The following is an 11,006-nucleotide window of genomic DNA, read 5'->3' on the forward strand; positions in this document are numbered from 1 at the left end:
ATTACTAAACTATGACGTTTTTGGTGACATTTTGGACGACATACCAAACTATTACGTTTTTGGTCAGATTTTGGGAACGACATGCTAACCTATGACCTTTTTAGGCACGTTTTGGACGACATACTAAACAATGACGTTTTTTGTGAACATTCTGGGATGACATTCTAAACTATGACGTTTTTGGTGGCTTTTTGGATGACATACTAAACTATGACGTTTTTTGTGACTTTTTGGATGATATTACTAAACTATGGATGTTTTTGGTGACATTTTGGACAACATACCAAACTATGACGTTTTTGGTCAGATTTGGGACGACATGCTAACCGATGACCTTTTTTGGCACGTTTTGGACGACATACTAAACAATGACGTTTTTGTGACATTGGGATGACATACTAACTATGATGTTTTTGGTAATTTTTTAGACGACATACTAAACTATTACGTTTCTTTGTCACATTTTGGACGACATACTAAACTATGACGTTTTTGGTGGCTTTTTGGATGACATACGAAACTGTGACGATTTTGGTGACATTTTGGAACGACATCCCAAACTATGACGTTTTTGGTCAGATTTGGGACGACATACTAAACTAAGACGTTTTTGGTGATATTTTGGACGACATACTAAACTATGACGTTTTTGGTCACATTTTGGGAAGAGGATATTGACATTCCCATGGAACATGGTATTCACATACATTCATGTACGATCTAGAAATTGAAATATTGTATTGTATTTACATGGAAACACAAGACATATATTTCATGAAATTTTGATTCCATTCTTAATTAATCAACAGGGAGAGAGGAAAATCGGAAACTCATGAAGTAAAGGACCGTGGGCTGGAATCGAACCTGCGTCTCTGACACAGTTCTGTTTACTAATCACCTTCTTAACCAGATGAGCTATCTGAACACCTTGCTCCAGTTTGTTGGACGACATACTAACCTATGATGTTTTTGTCATATTTGGACCGCATACTAAACGACATACTAAAAAATTCAAAGTGATCCAGAATCCAGGATCCTTTCCGGATTGCCACCAAAATTAATTCAACTCTTCCTCTTATAATAGTCTACATCCCCTGAAAATTTCATGTGAATCTGCCCCTGCGTTTTTGAGTTATCTTGCTAAAAGACAGACAGACAGACAAACAGAGAGAAGGACACACAAACGCCGGGTGTCACATAACCTCCTTGGCGGAGGTAAAAAGGCGTTTTGGGTGATATTTTGGATGACATACTAAAAAACTATGACACTGTTGGTGACATTTTGGACGACATACTAAACTTTGATGTTTTTGGTGGCTTTTTGGACGACAAACTAAACTATGACGTTTTTGGTTACATTTTTGACGACATACTAACCTATGACGTTTTTGGTGGCTTTTTGGACGACATACTAAACTGTGACGTTTTTGGTGGCTTTTTGGACGACATATTAAACAATGACTTTTTTTGTCACATTTTGGACAACATAACTAAACAATGACGTTTTTTGTGACATTTTGGACTGCATACTAAACTATGACGTTTTTGGTAATTTTTTAGACGACATACTAAACAATGACGTTTTGTGTGACATTTGAGATGACAGACTAAACTATGATGTTTTAGGTGACATTTTGGATGACATACTAAAATTCGACGTTTTTCGTGACATTTTGGATGACATACTAACCTATGACGTTTTTGGCGGCTTTTTGGATGACATACTAAACTATGACGTTTTTGGCGGCTTTTTGGATGACATACTAAACTATGACTTTTTTGGTGACATTTTGGACGACATACCAAACTATGACATTTTTCATCACATTTTATTTTCAAACTAAACTATGATGTTTTGGTGACATTATGGAACACATACTAAACTATGACGTTTTTGGTGATATTTTGGATGACATACTAACCTATGATGTTTTTGGTCACATTTTGGACGACATACTAACCTATGACTTTTATGGTCACATTTTGGACGACATACTAAACTATGACGTTTTTGGTGACATTTTGGACGACATACCAAACTATGACGTTTTTGGTCAGATTTGGGACGACATGCTAAACAATGATGTTTTTTGTGACATTTGGGATGACATTCTAAACTATGATGTTTTTGGTAATTTTTTAGACGACATACTAAACTATTACGTTTCTTTGTCACATTTTGGACGACATACTAAACTATGACGTTTTTGGCGGCTTTTTGGATGACATACCAAACTATTACGTTTTTGGTCAGATTTGGGACGACATGCTAAACAATGATGTTTTTTGTGACATTTGGATGACATTCTAAACTATGACGTTTTTGGTGACATTTTGGACGACATACCAAACTATGACGTTTTGGTCAGATTTGGAACGACATGCTAACCTATGACCTTTTTTGGCACGTTTTGGATGACATACTAAACAATGATGTTTTTTGTGACATTTTGGACGACATACTAAACTATGACGTTTTTGGCGGCTTTTTGGACGACATACCAAACTATGACGTTTTTGGTCAGATTTGGGACGACATGCTAACAGATGACCTTTTTTGGCACGTTTTGGACGACATACAAAACAATGACATTTTTGTGACATTTGGGATGACATACTAAACTATGATGTTTTTGGTAATTTTTTAGACGACATACTAAACTATTACGTTTCTTTGTCACATTTTGGACGACATACTAAACTATGACGTTTTTGGCGGCTTTTTGGATGACATACCAAACTATTACGTTTTTGGTCAGATTTGGGACGACATGCTAAACAATGACGTTTTTGTGACATTTGGGATGACATTCTAAACTATGACGTTTTTGGTGGCTTTTTGGATGACATACTAAACTATTACGTTTCTTTGTCACATTTTGGACGACATACTAAACTATGACGTTTTTGGCGGCTTTTTGGATGACATACTAAACTATGACGTTTTTGGTCGCTTGTCGGAAGACATACTAAACTATGACGTTTTTGGTGACATTTTGGACGACATCCCAAACTATGACGTTTTGGTCAGATTTGGGACGACATACCAAACTATGACATTTTTCATCACATTTTATTTTCATGCTGAACTATGATGTTTTTGGTGACATTATGGAACACATACTAAACTATGACGTTTTTGGTGATATTTTGGACGACATACTAACCTATGATGTTTTTGGTCACATTTTGGACGACACACTAAACTATGACGTTTTTGGTCACATTTTGGACGACATACTAACCTATGACTTTTATGGTCACATTTTGGATGACATACTAAACTATGACGTTTTTGGTGACATTTTGGACGACATACCAAACTATGACGTTTTTATTTTCATACTAAACTATGATGTTTTTGGTGACATTATGGAACACATACTAAACTATGACGTTTTTGTTGATATTTTGGACGACATACTAAACTATGACGTTTTTGTCATTTTTTGGATGACATACTAAACTATGACGTTTTTGGTGACATTTTGGATGACATACTAACCTATGACTTTTTTGGTCACATTTTGGACGACACACTAACCTATGATGTTTCAGTTACATTTTGGACAACATACCAAACTATGACTCAGAGAGCGCAGACCTCCGCCGAGGATATTGACATTCCTATGGAACATTGTATTCACATACATTTATGTACGATCTAGAAATTGAAATATTGTATTGTATTTACATGTAAACATAAGACATATATTTTCATGAACATTTTTATTCCATTCTTAATTAATCAACAGGGAGAGAGGAAAACAGGAAACCCATGCAGTAAAGGATCACGAGCTGGAATCGAACCTGCGTCTCTGACACACTTCGGTTTACGAAGCACCTTCTTAAACAGCTGAGCTATCTGGACACCTTGTTCTGATAAGTTGGACGACATACTAACCTATGATGTTTTTGTCATATTTTGGACCACATACTAAACCACATACTAAAAAAATCCAAAGGGATTCAGAATCCAGGATCCTTTCCGGATTGCCACCAAAATTAAATCAACTCTTCCTCTTACCATAGTCTACATCCCCTGAAAATTTCATATGAATCTGCCCAGGCGTTTTTGAGTTATCTTGCTAACAGACAGACAGATGGACACACAAACGCCGGGTGTCACATACCCTCCTTGGTGGAGGTAACTATGACGTTTTTGGTGACATTTTAGACGACATACTAAACTATGACGTTTTTTCTCTCATTTTGGACAACATACTAACCTATGACGTTTTTGGTGACATTTTGGATGACATACTAACCTATGACGTTTTTGGTGGCTTTTTGGACGACACACTAAACTATGACGTTTTTGGTCACATTTTGGACGTCATACTAACCTATGACGTTTTTTGCGACATTTTGGACGACATCCTAAACTATGACGTTTTTGGTCACATTTTGGACGACATACTAAACTATGACGTTTTTGGTCACATTTTGGGAAGAGGATATTGACATTCCCATGGAACATTGTATTCACATACATTTATGTACGATCTAGAAATTGAAATATTGTATTGTATTTACATGGAAACATAAGGCATATATTTTAATGAACATTTTTATTCCATTCTTAATTAATCAACAGGGAGAGAGGAAAACAGGAAACTCATGAAGTAAAGGACCACGAGCTGGAATCGAACCTGCGTCTCTGATACACTTCTGTTTATTAATCACCTTCTTAACCAGTTGAGCTATCTGGACACCTTGTTCCAGTTTGTTGGACAACATACTAACCTATGACGTTTTTGGCGGCTTTTTGGATGACATACCAAACGATGACGTTTTTGTCATTTTTTGGATGACATACTAAACTATGACGTTTTTGGTGACATTTTGGACGACATACCAAACTATGACATTTTTCATCACATTTTATTTTCATCCTAAACTATGATGTTTTTGGTCACATTTTGGACGACATACTAAACTATGACGTTTTTGGTCACATTTTGGGAAGAGGATATTGACATTCCCATGGAACATGGTATTCACATACATTTATGTACGATCTAGAAATTGAAATATTGTATTGTATTTACATGGAAACACAAGACATATATTTTCATGAACATTTTGATTCCATTCTTAATTAATCAACAGGGAGAGAGGAAAATAGGAAACTCATGAAGTAAAAGACCGTGGGCTGGAATCGAACCTGCGTCTCTGACACAGTTCTGTTTACTAACCACCTTCTTAACCAGATGAGCTATCTGAATACCTTGCTCCAGTTTGTTGGACGACATACTAACCTATGATGTTTTTGTCATATTTTGGACCGCATACTAAACGACATACTAAAAAATTCAAAGTGATCCAGAATCCAGGATCCTTTCCGGATTGCCACCAAAATTAATTCAACTCTTCCTCTTATAATAGTCTACATCCCCTGAAAATTTCATGTGAATCTGCCCCTGCGTTTTTGAGTTATCTTGCTAAAAGACAGACAGACAGACAAACAGAGAGAAGAACACACAAACGCCGGGTGTCACATAACCTCCTTGGCGGAGGTAAAAAGGCGTTTTGGGTGATATTTTGGATGACATACTAAAAAACTATGACACTGTTGGTGACATTTTGGACGACATACAAAACTTTGATGTTTTTGGTGGCTTTTGGACGACAAACTAAACTATGACGTTTTTGGTTACATTTTTGACGACATACTAACCTATGACGTTTTTGGTGGCTTTTTGGACGACATACTAAACTGTGACGTTTTTGGTGGCTTTTTGGACGACATATTAAACAATGACTTTTTTTGTCACATTTTGGACAACATAACTAAACAATGACGTTTTTTGTGACATTTTGGACTGCATACTAAACTATGACGTTTTTGGTAATTTTTTAGACGACATACTAAACAATGACGTTTTGTGTGACATTTGAGATGACAGACTAAACTATGATGTTTTAGGTGACATTTTGGATGACATACTAAAATTCGACGTTTTTCGTGATATTTTGGATGACATACTAACCTATGATGTTTTTGGTGACATTTTGGATGACATACTAACCTATGACGTTTTTGGCGGCTTTTTGGATGACATACTAAACTATGACGTTTTTGGCGGCTTTTTGGATGACATACTAAACTACGACTTTTTTGGTGACATTTTGGACGACATACCAAACTATGACGTTTTTGGTGATATTTTGGACGACATACCAAACTATGACATTTTTCATCACATTTTATTTTCAAACTAAACTATGATGTTTTTGGTGACATTATGGAACACATACTAAACTATGACGTTTTTGGTGATATTTTGGATGACATACTAACCTATGATGTTTTTGGTCACATTTTGGACGACATACTAACCTATGACTTTTATGGTCACATTTTGGACGACATACTAAACTATGACGTTTTTGGTGACATTTTGGACGACATACCAAACTATGACGTTTTTGGTCAGATTTGGGACGACATGCTAACCGATGACCTTTTTTGGCACGTTTTGGACGACATACTAAACAATGACATTTTTTGTGACATTTGGGATGACATACTAAACTATGATGTTTTTGGTAATTTTTTAGACGACATACTAAACTATTACGTTTCTTTGTCACATTTTGGACGACATACTAAACTATGACGTTTTTGGCGGCTTTTTGGATGACATACCAAACTATTACGTTTTTGGTCAGATTTGGGACGACATGCTAAACAATGACGTTTTTTGTGACATTTGGGATGACATTCTAAACTATGACGTTTTTGGTGGCTTTTTGGATGACATACTAAACTATGACGTTTTTTGTGACTTTTTGGATGATATTACTAAACTATGACGTTTGTGGTGACATTTTGGACGACATACCAAACTATGACGTTTTTGGTCAGATTTGGAACGACATGCTAACCTATGACCTTTTTTGGCACGTTTTGGATGACATACTAAACAATGATGTTTTTGTGACATTTTGGACGACATACTAAACTATGACGTTTTTGGCGGCTTTTTGGACGACATACCAAACTATGACGTTTTTGGTCAGATTTGGGACGACATGCTAACAGATGACCTTTTTTGGCACGTTTCGGACGACATACTAAACAATGACATTTTTTGTGACATTTGGGATGACATACTAAACTATGATGTTTTTGGTAATTTTTTAGACGACATACTAAACTATTACGTTTCTTTGTCACATTTTGGACGACATACTAAACTATGACGTTTTTGGCGGCTTTTTGGATGACATACCAAACTATTACGTTTTTGGTCAGATTTGGGACGACATGCTAAACAATGACGTTTTTTGTGACATTTGGGATGACATTCTAAACTATGACGTTTTTGGTGGCTTTTTGGATGACATACTAAACTATTACGTTTCTTTGTCACATTTTGGACGACATACTAAACTATGACGTTTTTGGCGGCTTTTTGGATGACATACTAAACTATGACGTTTTTGGTCGCTTGTCGGAAGACATACTAAACTATGACGTTTTTGGTGACATTTTGGACGACATCCCAAACTATGACGTTTTTGGTCAGATTTGGGACGACATACCAAACTATGACATTTTTCATCACATTTTATTTTCATGCTGAACTATGATGTTTTTGGTGACATTATGGAACACATACTAAACTATGACGTTTTTGGTGATATTTTGGACGACATACTAACCTATGATGTTTTTGGTCACATTTTGGACGACACACTAAACTATGACGTTTTTGGTCACATTTTGGACGACATACTAACCTATGACTTTTATGGTCACATTTTGGATGACATACTAAACTATGACGTTTTTGGTGACATTTTGGACGACATACCAAACTATGACGTTTTTCATCACATTTTATTTTCATACTAAACTATGATGTTTTTGGTGACATTATGGAACACATACTAAACTATGACGTTTTTGTTGATATTTTGGACGACATACTAAACTATGACGTTTTTGTCATTTTTTGGATGACATACTAAACTATGACGTTTTTGGTGACATTTTGGATGACATACTAACCTATGACTTTTTTGGTCACATTTTGGACGACACACTAACCTATGATGTTTCAGTTACATTTTGGACAACATACCAAACTATGACTCAGAGAGCGCAGACCTCCGCCGAGGATATTGACATTCCTATGGAACATTGTATTCACATACATTTATGTACGATCTAGAAATTGAAATATTGTATTGTATTTACATGTAAACATAAGACATATATTTTCATGAACATTTTTATTCCATTCTTAATTAATCAACAGGGAGAGAGGAAAACAGGAAACCCATGCAGTAAAGGATCACGAGCTGGAATCGAACCTGCGTCTCTGACACACTTCGGTTTACGAAGCACCTTCTTAAACAGCTGAACTATCTGGACACCTTGTTCTGATAAGTTGGACGACATACTAACCTATGATGTTTTTGTCATATTTTGGACCACATACTAAACCACATACTAAAAAAATCCAAAGGGATTCAGAATCCAGGATCCTTTCCGGATTGCCACCAAAATTAAATCAACTCTTCCTCTTACCATAGTCTACATCCCCTGAAAATTTCATGTGAATCTGCCCAGGCGTTTTTGAGTTATCTTGCTAACAGACAGACAGATGGACACACAAACGCCGGGTGTCACATACCCTCCTTGGTGGAGGTAACTACGACGTTTTTGGTGACATTTTAGACGACATACTAAACTATGACGTTTTTTCTCTCATTTTGGACAACATACTAACCTATGACGTTTTTGGTGACATTTTGGATGACATACTAACCTATGACGTTTTTGGTGGCTTTTTGGACGACACACTAAACTATGACGTTTTTGGTCACATTTTGGACGTCATACTAACCTATGACGTTTTTTGCGACATTTTGGACGACATCCTAAACTATGACGTTTTTGGTCACATTTTGGACGACATACTAAACTATGACGTTTTTGGTCACATTTTGGGAAGAGGATATTGACATTCCCATGGAACATTGTATTCACATACATTTATGTACGATCTAGAAATTGAAATATTGTATTGTATTTACATGGAAACATAAGGCATATATTTTAATGAACATTTTTATTCCATTCTTAATTAATCAACAGGGAGAGAGGAAAACAGGAAACTCATGAAGTAAAGGACCACGAGCTGGAATCGAACCTGCGTCTCTGATACACTTCTGTTTATTAATCACCTTCTTAACCAGTTGAGCTATCTGGACACCTTGTTCCAGTTTGTTGGACAACATACTAACCTATGACGTTTTTGGCGGCTTTTTGGATGACATACCAAACGATGACGTTTTTATCATTTTTTGGATGACATACTAAACTATGACGTTTTTGGTGACATTTTGGACGACATACCAAACTATGACATTTTTCATCACATTTTATTTTCATCCTAAACTATGATGTTTTTGGTCACATTTTGGACGACATACTAAAGTATGACGTTTTTGGCGGCTTTTTGGATGACATACCAAACTATTACGTTTTTGGTCAGATTTGGGACGACATGCTAAACAATGACGTTTTTTGTGACATTTGGGATGACATTCTAAACTATGACGTTTTTGGTGGCTTTTTGGATGACATACTAAACTATTACGTTTCTTTGTCACATTTTGGACGACATACTAAACTATGACGTTTTTGGCGGCTTTTTGGATGACATACTAAACTATGACGTTTTTGGTCGCTTGTCGGAAGACATACTAAACTATGACGTTTTTGGTGACATTTTGGACGACATCCCAAACTATGACGTTTTTGGTCAGATTTGGGACGACATACCAAACTATGACATTTTTCATCACATTTTATTTTCATGCTGAACTATGATGTTTTTGGTGACATTATGGAACACATACTAAACTATGACGTTTTTGGTGATATTTTGGACGACATACTAACCTATGATGTTTTTGGTCACATTTTGGACGACACACTAAACTATGACGTTTTTGGTCACATTTTGGACGACATACTAACCTATGACTTTTATGGTCACATTTTGGATGACATACTAAACTATGACGTTTTTGGTGACATTTTGGACGACATACCAAACTATGACGTTTTTATTTTCATACTAAACTATGATGTTTTTGGTGACATTATGGAACACATACTAAACTATGACGTTTTTGTTGATATTTTGGACGACATACTAAACTATGACGTTTTTGTCATTTTTTGGATGACATACTAAACTATGACGTTTTTGGTGACATTTTGGATGACATACTAACCTATGACTTTTTTGGTCACATTTTGGACGACACACTAACCTATGATGTTTCAGTTACATTTTGGACAACATACCAAACTATGACTCAGAGAGCGCAGACCTCCGCCGAGGATATTGACATTCCTATGGAACATTGTATTCACATACATTTATGTACGATCTAGAAATTGAAATATTGTATTGTATTTACATGTAAACATAAGACATATATTTTCATGAACATTTTTATTCCATTCTTAATTAATCAACAGGGAGAGAGGAAAACAGGAAACCCATGCAGTAAAGGATCACGAGCTGGAATCGAACCTGCGTCTCTGACACACTTCGGTTTACGAAGCACCTTCTTAAACAGCTGAGCTATCTGGACACCTTGTTCTGATAAGTTGGACGACATACTAACCTATGATGTTTTTGTCATATTTTGGACCACATACTAAACCACATACTAAAAAAATCCAAAGGGATTCAGAATCCAGGATCCTTTCCGGATTGCCACCAAAATTAAATCAACTCTTCCTCTTACCATAGTCTACATCCCCTGAAAATTTCATGTGAATCTGCCCAGGCGTTTTTGAGTTATCTTGCTAACAGACAGACAGATGGACACACAAACGCCGGGTGTCACATACCCTCCTTGGTGGAGGTAACTATGACGTTTTTGGTGACATTTTAGACGACATACTAAACTATGACGTTTTTTCTCTCATTTTGGACAACATACTAACCTATGACGTTTTTGGTGACATT

Source organism: Acanthochromis polyacanthus, chromosome 10, assembly GCF_021347895.1.
Source record: "Acanthochromis polyacanthus isolate Apoly-LR-REF ecotype Palm Island chromosome 10, KAUST_Apoly_ChrSc, whole genome shotgun sequence".
Taxonomy (NCBI): domain Eukaryota; kingdom Metazoa; phylum Chordata; class Actinopteri; family Pomacentridae; genus Acanthochromis; species Acanthochromis polyacanthus.